This window comes from Mustela nigripes, chromosome 15 (assembly GCF_022355385.1).
Source record: "Mustela nigripes isolate SB6536 chromosome 15, MUSNIG.SB6536, whole genome shotgun sequence".
NCBI classification, from domain to species: Eukaryota; Metazoa; Chordata; class Mammalia; order Carnivora; family Mustelidae; genus Mustela; species Mustela nigripes.
In genome coordinates, this window is record NC_081571.1 from 16,248,400 (window position 1) to 16,267,122 (window position 18,723).

Here is an 18,723-nt window from a genome sequence, read left to right on the forward strand (position 1 = left end):
AACAAGAAGCTGACTGTGTTAACCCCTGGAAAATTAGTGAGAAAGGGGATTTTTTAAATCAAGAAAGAATGATTCTGGTTTTTGTTTCAGTCACTGTTGTGTTTCTTCCTGTCACGTTCCTTTCTGCCCTGTGCATTTCCTGCTGAATGCATCTGATGAGGTCAGTGACACTGGAAGGAGGGAGCTCTCCAGAGTAAGATAGTTTAGGTTTTCTTTCTATAGATTTTGGTAAGATGATTTAGGTTTTCTTTCTATAACATTTTGGAAAAGGGTACGTTCAAGATCCTCTTGTGTAGAATGGGGATAGCTAACACTATCTTGTAAGTGCATTGTGAAAATTGAGAGAGAGCACATAAAATTTTTGGCACAGGGGCTGGCACATAATCGGGGCCCCAAAAATGGTAACTGTTACTACTTTACACATGTTGATGCCCAGTTGGTGCTAATTGGATGGAGAGATGAATGCATTGTTGAAATAAAAGAAAAGTCAGCATCTACAGACAAATAGCTCAGTTGATGTAGACATAAGCCTTCTAATCAACCTGTTCACCATCATTTATCCATCTGGGAAGACTATGAATATCAGAAATGTTGAACCAGAAAATACCCAGAAAAACACCAGCCCAGCAGACCACCTTAAGAGAAATGGAATCATCCAGCAGTTCAGTCTTTCCAGCTCTGGGTCTAATTTCCTAAAATTTTGAATTCCTAGAGTTTTGAAAAGTCATCCCATAGAAATTCCTCCACTCAGGGGCATCCGGGTGGCTCAGTCAGTTAAGCATCTGCCTTCGACTCAGGTCATGATCCCAGAGTCCCAGGATGGAGTCCTGTATCAGTGGGCTCCCTGCTGCACAGTGGGGAGTGGGTGGAGGGTCTGCTTCTCCCTCTGCCTGCTGCTCCCCCTGCTTTTGTGCTCTCTCTTCCTCTCTCTATCTCTCAAAAAATAAATAAAATCTTTAAAAAGAAAAAAAAGAAATTCCTCCATTCAGGGGAGCCTCCTCTTAGCCTTTCTAGTATTGGAGATTTAAAACTATCTAAAAATCCATTAGGCTAATAATGATATAGGTCTCATTTTTATCACAAAGCACTGGCAGGGAGGTATTATTATCTCTAATTTATAAATTAAACTGAGAAAAAGTTCTGATAACTTGTCCCAATCGTATATCTAGCAAATGGTAGAGCCAGGATGCAAACTCAGGTCTTAAATCATATTTTTTGGTATGATTTCACCATTATTTCAACAAAAAGATTTTCAATACCAACTGTATGCCAAGCACTATTTAGGTACTATGGATATAAATCTAAATATTATAACATGACTCTATCGAAATGTTTACAATTTAGAGGTGCTTGGGTAGCTCAGTTGGGTTAAACGGCCCAACTCTTTATTTTGGCTCAGATCATGATCTCAGGGTCGTGAGACTGAGCCCCATTTTGGGTTCTGCACTGAATATGGAGTCTGCTTGAGATTCTCTGTCTCTCTCTGCCTCCTCCCCTGCTCATTCTCATTCTTTTTCTAGTAACAAACTATAGAAATGATCCCTGAAAGTATAGTCTTTCATTCTCTTTCTAATATAAACAAAAGAAGATGCTTTAAAAATGTGTATTATTTAGTATAAAAAAACAGAAAACAACACTCAAAATCCTTCTTCCATGTTCCAAGTAGCTTATGAAAAATGTAGATCTCTGGGTCCCACTCCAGAGCTCAGATTCAGTAAGTCTGGGTTATAGGCCAGGAATCTGTACTTTTAACCAGACTTCCTGGGGTAATTCAGGCCACAAGAGACAGGTTATAATGGAGATATGTCCAAAAACAGAAAGGAGGACACCCTTGGAAAGTGTGTCCCTACACTGGGGATTAAAGGACCCACTGGAGTTCCTAAGGAGGAAGAGGGGAATTGGAGAGAGAACTATTCCCATGGAAAAACAGACCTGACCCACCTTTTGAAAGATGAAATTCACTGATGAAAAGGTGGCAGTTCAGTGTAACTAAACTAAGGGAGTAGAGGGGAAAGGGTTCAGAGGAAGTAACTCTAGAGTAAGTCTAGATGGGCCCAGAAAGTAAGTCTAGATGGGCCCAGGAAGTAAGTCTAGATGGGCCCAGATCCCTAGAGACCTTGTGGGCTAGGCCCAGAGCTGAAGAACACACAGAGCCCAGGGCAGCTGGGGCGGACCAGGTGGAGTCAAAGAAGCAGGTGGCTCAGATCTTCAGTTTGTGCTATCTACAGAATTGTGGAAATTTATCCCTGAATAATTAGATTTCCATTGGAATGGCCTGTTTCTGTTAAAATGGGTCTCTAAGGAGGGTTTGAACCAACCCAGGAGCAGGCTTTGACATACAAAACACATATTTTAAGATGAAATGGTGAATCTTCAAATTGCTTTTAAGTCAATACAACCTACAAAGCTAATGAAAGCACAGCAAAGGCGAGACCCAATTAGTGGCTCTTAATCTTCTACACTTTACCTCATGGATCTGAAGTTCTTTCCCTCAGGTATGCTGAGCACATGTAAAATCCTTATACCAAAGACCTTGTGCTGCTTAGAGGCCTCCTTAATCTAAATCGCTATTGATATTCCCCAGGCTCTGGGCAGAAAGAGCCTGCTTCTTACACCATGTGTCCTCCATTTCAGTCATGGGGAATGACATCTGGGCTCGATAGTCTTTGGTTTGAAGAAAGTGAAAATAAAGGATAAACTTATCTAGATAGAGAGGGAAAAGACCCCAAAACGTGCAAACTTGTAACGCAGCATAGTTTTTGATGGTTAGACAAAGACAGATGGCTGACCTTGGAGTCAGAGAGATGGAATGCCTCCTTTCAAGCCGTCTGTGAGACCAGGAAACAGCAAGATTGGGTTCTCTGTCAACCAGCCAGGGGAATCCTGTCATGGTCCCCCTGTCAGGGCCAAGATAGGAGGCTCCAGGAAGCAGGAGACATTACCTCACAAGTAGCAGTCCTGTGTCTCATGATGTTTCTCAGTAGGAAACTACAGACTTTTTTCTTCATTTTTTCTGGACAATTGTTTCTCTTCTAAGACTTTACCATTTACTCTAAAATATTGGTCATTTCTGGTGCTTGCATATTAAATACCAAAAGTGGCATCCAGTCATTATGGCAACCTAAAAGCACTTCCTATGTTTCCAAACTCTCCTGGTGGCAGTAGCATCCCCCTGTGAAGAACCACTGAGTAGAACTTAAGATCCCTAGCAGGGACCTTCAGCGTCATCATGGTTGCACACCCCCATCTTGTAGACAGAGAAAGTGAAATCTTCTGCAGACTTTTTTAAGAAGGAACAGACCCAGAACACAATTTTCATGGCTCTTAGGCAGACATCCCCCAAATCTCAATGCTGTCAAACTCTAAAAAGAGTCTCCAACTTCCCTCTGGTATCTCTCATTCATATCCTCCAAAGACTCTCTCTTGATTACAAAGCAAGTGTAAATCTCTAGGAACTTCTTCCTTTGGCAATATGTATCAGCCCACTTTTTCTCAAACTTAAGTTACTGGCTGGTGGTGAGGCCAATAGGCAAAATTCTGTGCTTGGAGCTAGAAGAAAACCCAGGCATCTTCAGAGGGAGAGTGTGGGCAAGATTAAAAGGTGCGGGAAATAAATAAATATGTATGTGTGCGTGTATTTAATATTATATATAACTATATATTATATATTATATTTAATATTCTATATATAACAATTATATATGTATAAAATATACATATCTATTTGTATATGATGAGAGAGAGAGACTTAGTCTCATGAGGTTTCAGAATGCCAAGGATAAAACAATAACTTAAAAGCTTCTAGAAAGAACAAATTTCTTCAAAGGAATAATGATCAGATTGACATCATAATTCTCATCAGAAACACTGAATTTGAGTACCAATGGTACAAGTAAATATCACTGCCTAGTAGGTAAACAAAATCTTCAACATTATCTGAGGAAAAAATTTTAGAAATTAAAATTCTATATCACTCAAATGAGAAGATAAAATAAAATGCCTATGTGTATGTATATATGAATGTGTACATACACATATATGCAATAAAAAAGTTTATCTGCTATACAAAAAATACTCCAAGATGCATTCCACAAAAAAAAAAAAAAAGAAGAAGAAGAAGAAAGAAAAAAAGTCCTAAAAAGACTTTGATTTCACAATATAATGGAACAAGCACAGGAGTTCAATAAAAAGAAATGTAAATCCTGCATACCAGCCATACAGCACACCTAGAAATCCACTGAACTTGTTGCTTCTAGGATGTTTTAGGACTCAGGGTGGGCAGTCACTCCCAGGTGAAGCAGAGGGAGTGTTCCTCTGGCTTTGGCCTCTTGTTCACAGAGGGTTTCCAATTCCTCCTCTACAGCAGGTTATGTGATCATAGAGATGCACTGAAGAGGTCAAACTCTTAAAATTTTTTTGACAATTTGAGCTTCCTTCACAGAAAACTTAGTGGCTTAAATAATATAGGAATTACTCATGAAATTTAAAAAATCCTGAGGTTGGCAACCCCTAAGGCTGGCCAGTGTAGCAGCTCAAAGGACTCCAGGACAAGAACTCCAGGAAAGCCAAGGCTTCTCTTATGAACTTGCTAAGGTCTTTGTGCAACGTATTAGGCAAGAAGCATGGGCATGAGAGAAGGGTCAAAGGGCAGATGCCAACTGTGTTTACTCTGCCTTTAAGAACTGTGCCCAAATTTCCTCCAGATGATTTCCACATATATCGCATTGAGCAGGCCTCTCTCTCAAGTAAACCTGGTCTACATCAGAAGCTAGGTAATGTCATTTTTTAAAACTAGGTATAGTGTCATGCCAACAGAATTATAATTCTACTAGTAAGAAAAATGTATGTAAATAATCCAAATTGGGTATTCATTCACTTTTTAAAATAGGCTTTAATATTTAGAGCAGTTTTAGGTTTATAGAAAAACTGAACAGAAAATACAAAGGTCCAATATATGCTTTCCCCCAACACACACACACACACACACACACACACACACTCACTTAATTTCCCTTATTATGAGCATTACTGTGGTTCACTTATCACAACTGATAATTCAAACTGATACACTATTATTAACTAAAGTCCAAGTTTGCATTAGAGTTCACTCTTTGTGTTATGGGTTTTGACAAATGTATAGTGTCAAATATCCAACAATTTTTTAAATATATCAGACCCTCAAAAAAGTGGAAGTGGCCCTAAGTTTTCTTGACCTCAATTAGACTCTGCTAAGAAGACTATCTTCTAAAAAGATTTTTCATTTCAACAAACAGTATGGTAAGCAAGTTACACAGTGTCTGTAAAACACACACACACACACACACACACAAACCTTTGTGTTACAATGAAAGAAGAATGACAAACATTTGTGTAAAGGGTCTGACAATAAATATATACATATGTATTTAAGATTTATTTATTTACTAGAGAGAGAGTGAGAGAGAAGATCACTCTTCAAGCTCTTGATTTCAGGGGAGGAGTCAAGATGGCCGGAGAAGTAGCAGGCTGAGACTACTTCAGCTAGTAGGAGATCAGCTAGATAGCTTATCTAAAGATTGCAAACACCTGAAAATCCATCCGCAGATCGAAGAGAAGAAGAACAGCAATTCTGGAAACAGAAAAACAACCACTTTCTGAAAGGTAGGACTGGTGGAGAAATGAATCCAAAGCGACAGGAAGATAGACCCCGGGGGGAGGGGCCAGCTCCTGGCAAGCGGCGGAGCAACGGAGCACAAAATCAGGACTTTTAAAAGTCTGTTCCGCTGAGGGACATCACTCCAGAGGCTAAACCGGGGTGAAGCCCACACGGAATCAGCGTGGCCTCAGGTCCCACAGGGTCACAGAAGGATCTGGGGTGTCTCAGTGTCGCAGAGCTTGCGGGTATTGGAATGGGAAAACCAGCTACAGAGACAGAGCCAACAGTAAGCTCACAGCTCAGGGTTACCTTGAACCGATCGCAGGCTCGGTGAGCTCGGAGCGCGGCCGGAGGTCAGGCAGATGAGGGCGCACTGAGGATTGGGGCCCTGGGCTCTCGGCTCCTCCGGGCCGGAGACCAGGAGGCCGCCATTTGTATTCCAGTCCTCTGGAACTCGACGGAAAGCGCTCAGGGAACAAAAGCTCCTGAAAGCAAACCCCAGCACATTACTCAGCCCGGCCCCTGGTAAGGGCGGTGCAATTCCGACTGGGGCAAAGACACTTGAGAATCACTACAACAGGCCCCTCCCCCAGAAGATCAACAAGAAATCCAGCCGAGACCAAGTTCGCCCACCAAGGAGTGCGGTTTCAATACCAAGGAGAGCAGCAGAATTCCAGAGGAGGAGAAAGCAAAGCACGGAACTCATGGCTTTCTCCCTGTGATTTTTTAGTCTTGCAGTTAAAGTAATTTTTTTCTTTTTTTTTTCTCTTATTTCGCTAAAATTTTTTTAACTTTTACCCTTTTACTTTTTAACGTTTTTTAACTAGTTTATCTAATATATATATCTTTTCTTTTTGTTACTTTTCTTTATTCTTTTTCTTTTTTTAATTCATTTCTTTTTTTTTTTTTTTTTCCTTTCTTTCTTTATGAAGCTCTTTTTATCTGCTTTCTCCCCCCTCACAATTTGGGATCTCTTCTGATTTGGTTAAAGCATATTTTCCTGGGGTTGTTGCCACCCATTTAGTATTTTACTTGCTCCTTCATATACTCATATACTCTTATCTGGACAAAATGAGAAGACGGAAAACTTCACCACAAAAAAAAAAGAACAAGAGGCAGTACCGAAGGCTAGGGACCTAATCAATACAGACATTGGTAATATGTCAGATCTAGAGTTCAGAATGACAATTCTCAAGGTTCTAGCCGGGCTCGAAAAAGGCATGGAAGATATTAGAGAAACCCTCGCCGGAGATATAAAAGCCCTTTCTGGAGAAATAAAAGAACTAAAATCTAACCAAATTGAAATCAAAAAAGCTATTAATGAGGTGCAATAAAAAATGGAGGCTCTCACTGCTAGGATAAATGAGGCAGAAGAAAGAATTAGCAATATAGAAGACCAAATGACAGAGAATAAAGAAGCTGAGCAAAAGAGGGACAAACAGCTACTGGACCACGAGGGGAGAATTCGAGAGAAAAGTGACACCATAAAACGAAACAACATTAGAATAACTGGGATTCCAGAAGAAGAAGAAAGAGAGAGGGGAGCAGAAGGTATACTGGAGAGAATTATTGGGGAGAATTTCCCCAATATGGCAAAGGGAATGAGCATCAAAATTCAGGAGGTTCAGGGAACGCCCCTCAAAATCAATAAGAATAGGCCCACACGGGACGCCTGGGTGGCTCAGTTGGTTAAGAATAGGCCCACACACTGTCACCTAATAGTAAAATTTACAAGTCTTAGTGACAAAGAGAAAATCCTGAAAACAGCCTGGGAAAGGAAGTCTGTAACATACAACGGTAAAAATATTAGATTGGCAGCTGACTTATCCACAGAGACCTGACAGGCCAGAAAGAGCTGTCATGATATTTTCAGAGCACTAAATGAGAAAAACATGCAGCCAAGAATACTATATCCAGCTAGGCTATCATTGAAAATAGAAGGAGAGATAAAAAGGTTCCAGGACAAACAAAAACTGAAAGAATTTGCAAACACCAAACCAGCTACAGGAAATATTGAAAGGGGTCCTCTAAGCAAAGAGTGAGCCTACAAGTGGTAGATCAGTGAGGAACAGAGACAATGTACAGTAACAGTCAGATTATAGGCAAAACAATGGCACTAAATTCATATCTCTCAATAGTTACCCTGAATGTTAATGGGCTAAATGCCCCAATCAAAAGACAAAGGGTATCAGAATGGATAAAAAAACAAAACCCATCTAGATGTTGCCTCCAAGAAAATCATTTTAAGCCTAAAGACACCTCCAGATTTAAAGTGAGGGGGTGGAAAAGAATTTACCATGCTAATGGACATCAGAAGTGGCAGGAGTGGCAGGAGTGGCAATCCTTATATCAGATCAATTAGATTTTAAACCAAAGACTATAATAAGAGATGAGGAAGGACACTATATCATACTCAAAGGGTCTGTCCAACAAGAAGATCTAACAATTTTAAATATCTATGCCCCCAACGTGGGAGCAGCCAACTATATAAACCAATTAATAACAAAATCAAAGAAACACACCAACAATAATACAATAATAGTAGGGGACTTTAACACTCCCCTCACTGAAATGGACAGATCATCCAAGCAAAAGATCAGCAAGGAAATAAAGGCCTTAAACGACACACTGGACCAGATGGACATCACAGATATATTCAGAACATTGCATCCCAAAGCAACAGAATACACATTCTTCTCTAGTGCACATGGAACATTCTCCAGAATAGATCACATCCTCGGTCCTAAATCAGGACTCAACCGGTATCAAAAGATTGGGATCATTCCCTGCATATTTTCAGACCACAATGCTCTGAAGCTAGAACTCAACCACAAGAGGAAGTTTGGAAAGAACCCAAATACATGGAGACTAAATAGCATCCTTCTAAAGAATGAATGGGCCAACCGGGAAATTAAAGAAGAATTGAAAAAAATCATGGAAACAAATGATAATGAAAATACAACGGTTCAAAATCTGTGGGACACAACAAAGGCAGTCCTGAGAGGAAAATATATAGCGGTACAAGCCTTTCTCAAGAAACAAGAAAGGTCTCAGGTACACAACCTAACCCTACACCTAAAGGAGCTGGAGAAAGAACAAGAAAGAAACCCTAAGCCCAGCAGAAGAAGAGAAATCATAAAGATCAGAGCAGAAATCAATGAAATAGAAACCAAAAAAACAATAGAACAAATCAATGAAAGTAGGAGCTGGTTCTTTGAAAGAATTAATAAAATTGATAAACCCCTGGCCAGACTTATCAAAAAGAAAAGAGAAAGGACCCAAATAAATAAAATGAATGAAAGAGGAGAGATCACAACTAACATCAAAGAAATACAAACTATTATAAGAACATACTATGAGCAACTCTATGCCAACAAATTTGACAATCTGGAAGAAATGGATGCATTCCTAGAAACATATAAACTACCACAACTGAACCAGGAAGAAATAGAAAGCCTGAACAGACCCATAACCAGTAAGGAGATTGAAACAGTCATTAAAAATCTCCAAATAGGGCGCCTGGGTGGCTCAGTGGGTTAAGCCACTGCCTTTGGCTTGGGTCATGATCTCAGGGTCCTGGGATCGAGTCCTGCATCGGGCTCTCTGCTCAGCAGGGAGCCTGCTTCCCTCTCTCTCTCTGCCTGTCTCTCCATCTACTTGTGATTCCTCTCTGTCAAATAAATAAATAAATCTTTAAAAAAAAAAATCTCCAAACAAACAAAAGCCCAGGGCCAGACGGCTTGACAGGGGAATTCTACCAAACATTTAAAGAAGAACTAATTCCTATTCTCCTGAAACTGTTCCAAAAAATAGAAATGGAAGGAAAACTTCCAAACTCATTTTATGAGGCCAGCATCACCTTGATCCCAAAACCAGACAAGGATCCCATCATAAAAGAGAGCTATAGACCAATATCCTTGATGAACACAGATGCGAAAATTCTCACCAAAATACTAGCCAATAGGATTCAACTGTCCATTAAAAGGATTATTCACCATGACCAAGTGGGATTTATTCCAGGGCTGCAAGGTTGGTTCAACATCTGCAAATCAGTCAATGTGATACAACACATCAATAAAAGAAAGAACAAGAACCATATGATACTCTCAATAGATGCTGAAAAGGCATTTGACAAAGTACAGCATCCCTTCCTGATCAAAACTCTTCAAAGTGTAGGGATAGAGGGCACATACCTCAATACCATCAAAGCCATCTATGAAAAACCCACCGCAAATATCATTCTCAATGGAGAAAAACTGAAAGCTTTTCTACCAAGGTCAGGAACACGGCAGGGTTGTCCATTATCACCACTACTATTCAACATAGTACTAGAAGTCCTAGCCTCAGCAATCAGATAACAAAAGGAAATTAAAGGCATCCAAATCGGCAAAGAAGAAGTCAAATTATCACTCTTCGCAGATGATGTGATACTATATGTGGAAAACCCAAATACTCCACTCCAAAACTGCTAGAACTTGTACAGGAATTCAGTAAAGTGTCAGGATATAATATCAATGCACAGAAATCAGTTGCATTTCCCTACACCAACAAGACAGAAGAAAGAGAAATTAAGGAGTCCATCCCATTTACAATTGCACCCCAAACCGTAAGATATCTAGGAATAAACCTAACCAAAGAGGCACAGAATCTATACTCAGAAAACTATAAAGTACTCATGAAAGAAATAGAGGAAGACTCAAAGAAATGGAAAAATATTCCATGCTCATGTATCGGAAGAAGAAATATTGTGAAAATGTCTATGCTACCTAAAGCAATCTACACATTTAATGCAATTCCTATCAAAGTACCATCCATCTTTTTCAAAGAAATGGAACAAATAATTCTAAAATTTATATGGAACCAGAAAAGACCTCAAATAGCCAAAGGGATACTGAAAAAGAAAGCCAAAGTTGGTGGCATCACAATTCCAGACTTCAAGCTCTATTACAAAGCTGTCAACATCAAGACAGCATGGTACTGGCACAAAAACAGACACATAGATCAATGGAACAGAATAGAGAGCCCAGAAATAGACCCTCAACTCTATGGTCAACTCATCTTCGACAAAGCAAGAAAGAATGTCCAATGGAAAAAAGACAGCCTCTTCAATAAATGGTGTTGGGAAAATTGGACAGCCACATGCAAAAAAAAAAGAAATTGGACCATTTCCTTACACCACACACAAAAATAGACTAAATGGATGAAGGACCTCAATGTGAGAAAGGAATCCATCAAAATCCTTGAGGAGAACATAGGCCGCAACCTCTTCAACCTCAGCCGCAGCAACATCTTCCTAGGAACATCGCCAAAGGCAAGGGAAGCAAGGGCAAAAATGAACTATTGGGATTTCATCAAGATCAAAAGCTTTTGCACAGCAAAGGAAACAGTTCACAAAATCAAAAGACAACTGACAGAATGGGAGAAGATATTTGCAAACGACATATCAGATAAAGGACTAGTGTCCAGAATCTATAAAGAACTTAGCAAACTCAACACCCAAAGAACAAATAATCCAATCAAGAAATGGGCAGAGGACATGAACAGACATTTCTGCAAAGAAGACATCCAGATGGCCAACAGACACATGAAAAAGTGCTCCATATCACTCGGCATCAGGGAAATACAAATCAAAACCACAATGAGATATCACCTCACAACAGTCAGAATGGCTAAAATCAACAAGTCAGGAAATGACAGATGCTGGCGAGGATGTGGAGAAAGGGGAACCCTCCTACACTGTTGGTGGGAATGCAAGCTGGTGCAGCCACTCTGGAAAACAGCATGGAGGTTCCTCAAAATGTTGAAAATAGAACTGCCCTATGACCCAGCAATTGCACTACTGGGGATTTACCCTAAAGATACAAACGTAGTGATCCAAAGGGGCACGTGCACCCGAATGTTTATAGCAGCAATGTCCACAATAGCCAAACTATGGAAAGAACCTAGATGTCCATCAACAGATGAATGGATCAAGAAGATGTGGTATATATACACAATGGAATACTATGTAGCCATCACAAGAAATGAAATCTTGCCATTTGTGACAACATGGATGGAACTAGAGCCTATCATGCTTAGTGAAATAAGTCAAGCAGAGAAAGACAACTATCATATGATCTCCCTGATATGAGGAAGTGGTGATGCAACATGGGGGCTTAAGTGGGTAGGAGAAGAATCAATGAAACAAGATGGGATTGGGAGGGAGACAAACCATAAGTGACTCTTAATCTCACAAAACAAACTGAGGGTTGCTGGGAGGAGGGGGGATGGGAAAAGGGGGGGGTTATGGACATTGGGGAGGGTATGTGCTTTGGTGAGTGCTGTGAAGTGTGTAAACCTGGCGATTCACAGACCTTACCCCTGAGGATAAAAATATATGTTTATAAAAAATTAAAAAATTAAAAAAAAAAAAGATCTTGATTTCACTTTCTTAGTATATATACCCATCACTAGGTTGCTGGATCAGATGGTGGTTGTATTTTAATTTTTTGAGAAACCTCTATACTGTTTTCCATCGAGGCTATACCAATTTACATTCCCAACAGTGCTCAAGAGTCCCCTTTTCTCCACATCTTTGCCAACATCTCTTCTCTCTTGTCTTTTTGACTAGAACATACTATCGGAGGTGAGGTGATATCTCATTGTGGTTTTGATAATGGATAAATGGATAAAGATAGGATATATCCATTATATCATATATGTGATTTTATACATATATATATATATATATGATGTATAATACACACACACAATGAATATTATTCAGCCACAATAAAGAAGGAAATCCTGACCTTTGTGACAACATGAATGGGACTTCAGCTCAAATACACTCAGGCAGACAAAAAAAAGACAAATACTGTATAGTTTCACTTATATATGAAATCCACAAAAGCCAAAATCATAGAAACAGAGAGTAGTATGGTGATAAACAGGGATTGAGGGGTGGGAGATACTGGGAGATGTTTGTCAAAAGGTACAAACTTCCGGTTATAAGATGAATAAGTTTCAGGATCTAATGTACAGCACAATGATTATAATTAATAGTACTGTTTTAGATACTTGAAAGGTGCTAAGAGAGTAAACCTTAAAAGCTCTCACCACAAAAAAGAAATGGTAATTTTGTGGGTTTTTAAAAAAATATTTTATTTATTTATTTGACAGAGAGAGAGATCACAAGTAGACAGAGAGGCAGGCAGAGAAGAGGGGTGGGAAGTAGGCTGCCCGTTGAGCAGAAAGCCGGATGTGGGGCTGGATCCCAGGACCCTGAGATCATGACCCGAGCTGAAGGCAGAGACTTAACCCATTGAGCCCCAAGAAATGGTAATTTTGCGACATAAAGGTGTTAAGTAATGCTACTGTGGGGTTCATCTCTCAATATACATGTATCAAAATAACACATGGTAGACCTTAAACTTAACAGTGTTATGTGTCGATTATATCTCTTTACTACTGAGCCTAAAAATTCCTAAGGGGGGAGGGGGGAGGGTGACATAAACAGCATGGGACAAATCTCTTCACAGAAGAGATCACAATAGCCAGTCGAGGCCTGGGAGCCTGGGACCAGCGATTATACCACTACTGTAAGAGACTTGTAAATCTAGCTGAGGAGCAGGCTCCTGGCAGATAAACCAAATAGTACTCCTACACATCAATAATACTACTATTTTTCAAATGTACTAGACTTTATTGTAATTAAATAAATTTTTATTTATTTAAAAGTATTACTAAATTCATTTATAGAACCTTATATTTTCTCAATTAGTATTAGAAGCTAATTCCTCCATATTTAGAAGTATACAGTCTTTTTAATTGTGAAAATGAGATTCTCATACTTAAAAAGTTAGGAACTACTGTGTTAATAAGTATTAGAGGCTCCATTCCCTGACCATGATGTATTAAACAAAAGGAGAAGGGAGGCAGGGAGATGGAGCAGTCCACCACAGAAAACCAAAAAAATTCTTCTAAATAATACTTCTATTAAAGAAAAAAATCAAATAAACATTTTATAAAAATGAGCAAGAAAGTTACATATTAAAACTTCTAAACTTAATATCAATTCTGATGGTTTGTAATTTTTGGAAGAGACCCTTGATTTTAAGTGAAATAGAAAATACAAAGTTATCAAGACTGATTTTAAAAGAAATAGAAAAGCTGAATGTTCTTTAAACATATGCAATATTGAAAAAGATGATAAATAGCCACATTTTTACAGAGCTCTCCCTTCAAGAACAGATAATTCCTATCAAATTTAAACTATTCCAGAGACTTGAGAGATACAATTTTCTAAGTAGTTTTTCAAGACTAGCATAATGCAAATCCACAAACTGGGACAGGAACAAAAAATATTTAAGATAATCATAGGCTAACATGATTTACAAATACAGTGCAAAAACAGTACTTTCGACAATAATAATTTCATCTTTCTATTAAATAATAATATAATGGTTAAGTTGGGCTTATTCTAGGAAGTTTTATTTTGTTTTTTTAAAGGTTTTGTTTATTTATTTGTCAGAGAGAGAATGCATGCATAAAAGCAGGGGGAGTGGCAGGCAGAGGGAGAAGCAGGCTCCTCACGGAGCAAGGAGCCCAATGCTGGACTTGGGATCATGAACCAAGCTGAAGGCAGACACTTAAGTGACTGAGCCACCCAGGCGTCCGTCCCTAGGATGTTTTATTAGAAAAATATACATGAGCAGATTAAAGAAAAAAAACTCAGGTTATTTTGAAAGATTAAAAAAAATTAATATATTTCACCTCACTTTCATGATGGAGGAATTATATCTTAATACCAACTGATTGAGCAAATATAGGAGAAGACACCATAAATGAATTCGATAATACTTTTAAATGAATTTGACTTTCCTTAATCACAAAAGCTAATTTGATAATGGGTGACAAGCAAAAGACTTCAACAAATGACTGAATGAAACAGTAGAAGGATGTTATTAACTTAATAAATTCTGTGTACCCCAGGTTATGCTGAAATAACAGAAAAGACCCCAAAATCTCATTTTTTTAAAATAAGAACATAGGTGTATTGTTCTCATCTCATGACAATTGCTTGTTAAACCTGGCTTTGCTCCACATCATATTTTTGGCTCAAATATTCCACTCCCTTGTTCTTTGTCACACAAGCACATAGATATCTGTATGAAGATGTTCGTTGAACCATTATCTGTAATAAAATTTGGAATAACTTAAAATCTATAATCAGGGGAATAATTTTAAAAATTTGGTAAACTCCTACTTATGGATAAAGGAAGTTTATCTTTAGGAATTGATAAGATCTATGAATGCTAAGAAAAAGTTCTGGAAGGATACATAGAAAATAATGGAAGTCATTCTGAGCAAGTTGTAGACTTGGAGAAGGGTGATGCCAGTGTTCTCCTGCTTTATACTTCAATATTGTTTAAACTTGTTGTACAGTGAACATATTACATTTTACTTGAAATTAAAAATAAGAATTTTGAATATTTTATGTCTTTGTATTTTCCTGTCTTCTTAATTTGATGTATACTTCTGTATACTCAGTTTGCTTTATCAAGTTCTTCTGCTTCTAGGAGATTTTATATGTTTTCTGCTGTATTGTTTATTACATAAAAGTTTAAAATGGTGGTAACATTTTGTCTTTATAGATTATATACTTTATCCAGATATTATCACTTTCTATATCTCTTTGATTCTTTGAAATTTGAATTGTACTTTTTAGAAATGTGTGCTGTCATTCCTGCTTTTATTTTGTTTGTACTTTTTGAGTGTACGTAACCTCTCACTTTATTTGTACCCCTTTCCTAGTTACCTTAGTGCTTCTCCCAGATACTATATAGCATTGATTTTAAAAGTACAACTGAAACTTCAGAGTTTTAACAAAATCTTGAAACAATGAATTATGGTTCAAATTTGGTTCTTTGAGAAGGAAAATGCTTAGTTAGCCATTATGTCTTATTCGACAAGGAAAATGTTACTGAAATTTTACATACTCATTATCCTAAAATTTAAAATAAATATACACATATTCTTTAACTTGTTATTATAAAGTTGAATTTCTGTATCAGCCTATTTGCTCACATGAGAAAAGAACTTTCCTAAAACATGAGAGTTTGCTTTAATTATTCTAAAAACTGTTCATTTGTAACCCTGATGCAAAACTGTTTTCTATAGTAAACTATTTATTTAAACTTATTTTGGTAATAAAAGGAAAAAAAATAAACTGTGTGTTTTATTATGTGGTAAACCACATTTGTCATAGGAGGTGAATTTTAACTACTAATATATATGTAACTATGATGTCACCAAACTGGTGCTAATTACTTCTCTAAGAGACTGTACAGGTTTTCTAAAAAAAAAAAAAAATATTTAAAAATTAATTTTGGGGGGCACCTGGGTGGCTCAGTGGGTTAAGACTCTGCCTTCGCCTCAGGTCATGATCCTAGGGTCCTGGGATCGAGTCCTGCATCAGGCTTTCTACTCAGCAGGGAGCCTGCTTACCTGCCTCTCTCTATGCCTGTCTCTCTGCTGCTTGTGATCTCTGTCAAATAAATGAATAAAATATTTTTTTTAAAAAATGAATTTTGGAACACTTGAAATAAAATAAAATAAAATGAAAAAAATTTTTTCTTCTGGTATAAACTACTTTGAAATAAAACACAAGTGATTCTAACAGACTAAAACACTAGACAGAGCCTCAATTCGCCATGTCAATAATACTAGTATGATGAAAAACAATGATTTAATAAGGTTATCTTATGGGTTATTTTCAAAGAAACTGAAAAGGATGATGAATGGAAAAATGGAAATCCAGAAAAAGAAAAGAAAAAAAAAACATGACTAGATCTAGTCCTCTATCACATTAGGATTCACACCTGCTGACAGGGTAGCTAAATTGGAAGAAGTTTAAGTACTATCCAACAGATTCTACCAAAAATCTTTGCCCTCCAGCAAATCAAGGCCTTGTGACCATGTATGCGTTTGTGTCCAAGAGAAGGAATAAATAGTGAACTAATCCTCTATCAAAGCCCAGGCGCTGTGAAAGATACTAGAATAAAGGAGGATACCTGTAAACCCCACCCTACTGAGCTTACAGTTTAATATACTTGCCTATTATCCGGGTCTGCACTGTCCAATATGGTAGCATCAGCCAAATAGAGCTACTGAAATTTAAACAAAATTTGAAATTCAGTTTGTCAGTCACACTAACTGTATCTGACATGCTAAATAGCCAAATGTGACTAGTGGTTATTTTAAGGGCAGTGCAGACAGAGAACACTGCCATCATTGCAGAAGTTCTATTGGGCAGTGTTGCTCTAGATGTCTGGTACATATGACTCGGACAGTGTTTTGAAAAGGATAGGTCATTATATATGGTGACAAAAGCTGTTACATGATGAAAGGAACCTGGTTCCTGAATAAATCTCCATGCAACCAAATTCCCCATAAACCTGGACCTCGGAATCTTACGTGAACAAGAAATAAACTTACTTCTTGAACCACTGTATTTTGGAGGTCTATTTGTCATAGCAAGTTTAAAATTAAGTTTTATCTCAGTTGTCAGCAACCCTGCTTTCATATGCCCTTACCTTAATTAAAGCAACCTGTGCCCTTATATCAGCTCATCCCTTCAACAAGAGGATAGTCATCCATAAAAATAATTCACACTATTGTGTTAATGACTGAATTCCAATGGCTAGCATATATTGTGTTAATCTTTCTTGGAATCATTTTTTTTTTATTAAGAGAGATGCCAGAAAAAGGGGAGGGAAGGAATCTCTGATGGAGAAAATTTAAATATTAACAACTCAACAGAAGAGAGATGTGTTGGAGTCTGAAACTTTCTTGTCCTCTCTCCATATATTCACAGGTGAGTCCTCTATACATAAAGGGCAGCATTCGAAATCAGGATTTAATTGCAAAATTTACTTATAAGGAAAAAATAAGGGAAGAGAAAAATCCTTTTCTGTGTTGTTTCTTTGTAAATTAATACTGGAAGGGGTAATCCAATGCTTCTCAAGCATCGCAATTCTGTGGCTGTAAATGAGGCTGTGTTACATTTATGGCCTTGTTAGCGCCATGAAGGAATCTGGCAAGAATTTCAGTATTTTTAAAAGCATAACACCTTGCATACAAGATTTACTCAATAAATATTTGTTTAGACAGTCCCCATTAGGTGACTTACACCCTTGAATTAGTCCAGTCAGCCAGTAACTTCTTTTGTTCTGAGTCAAGATGCTCTCTCTAACTAGCATTTTTCTCTGCAAGATCTACTTGCCAAGGACACAGCTGTGCCTCATCTCTATAACCACAACAGCCAATACAAAATGAGGGGAAGCTTCCTTTCCTCTGTGTTATACTTAGGTAAGGTGGAGGGGTCCAGACAGCAGGGTTGCTGGGTTCTCTCCATTGACCCAGATGCCTTACTACAAACCTGAGTCTGGTTACATTGGCCAGATCTTATGGGGGAGCTCTCTCACAGGGATTTCATTGTCCCTTCCTGCAATGTGATTTCTACTGCTCAACTCCCATGCGCATCCCCCAGCTCCCTTCCTTGGGTTAAAGTGGATGTGGTTCAAATTTTGTTTTTCTCCAGGAGGCTACTTGGCCCCAACCTAAGTCTTACATTTATTGTGTCTTACAGTTGCTGTTGGCCAATCATGTTGTAGCTGTGCCTTACAATCTGGGTCAGAGTTGTTGATATTTTGTCACTTCAGTTAAGTGATATGTACTGCTCTATAAGCATATTGAGCTGAATTGCCACTTAGAGTGTCTTCAAGAAGATTATTCTATGACTCAGCTTTGATATGAAATGCTATTGTATACAAAGAAAGGAACAGAAAAAGAAATGGGACATAAATATGATTTTAGTAAAGCAAAGTTCGTCATTGGTGGATGACTGAAATTCATATTTCCTTCCAAAGACAACAACAAAATGCTTTGTAGGAATGCAGAAAGGAAGATGCCCGCAAATAAATGAATCTATGTTATAATTTGTTACTATAATATGTGGGAAAGAATTGACAATCACACTCAAGCAATGCATGTGAAGGCAGGAGAAATGGTCAAAACCATCAGAAAGGAAAAAGAAAATTTTAAAG

At 38.0% G+C, this 18,723-nt stretch overlaps 1 pseudogene; it reads right to left on the reverse strand.

The window, feature by feature from the left end:
* Nucleotides 1-1,458: 1,458 nt before the first annotated feature.
* Nucleotides 1,459-1,558, reverse strand: LOC132003074 (small nucleolar RNA U3; annotated as a pseudogene).
* Between the last annotated feature and the right edge of the window lie 17,165 nt (nucleotides 1,559-18,723).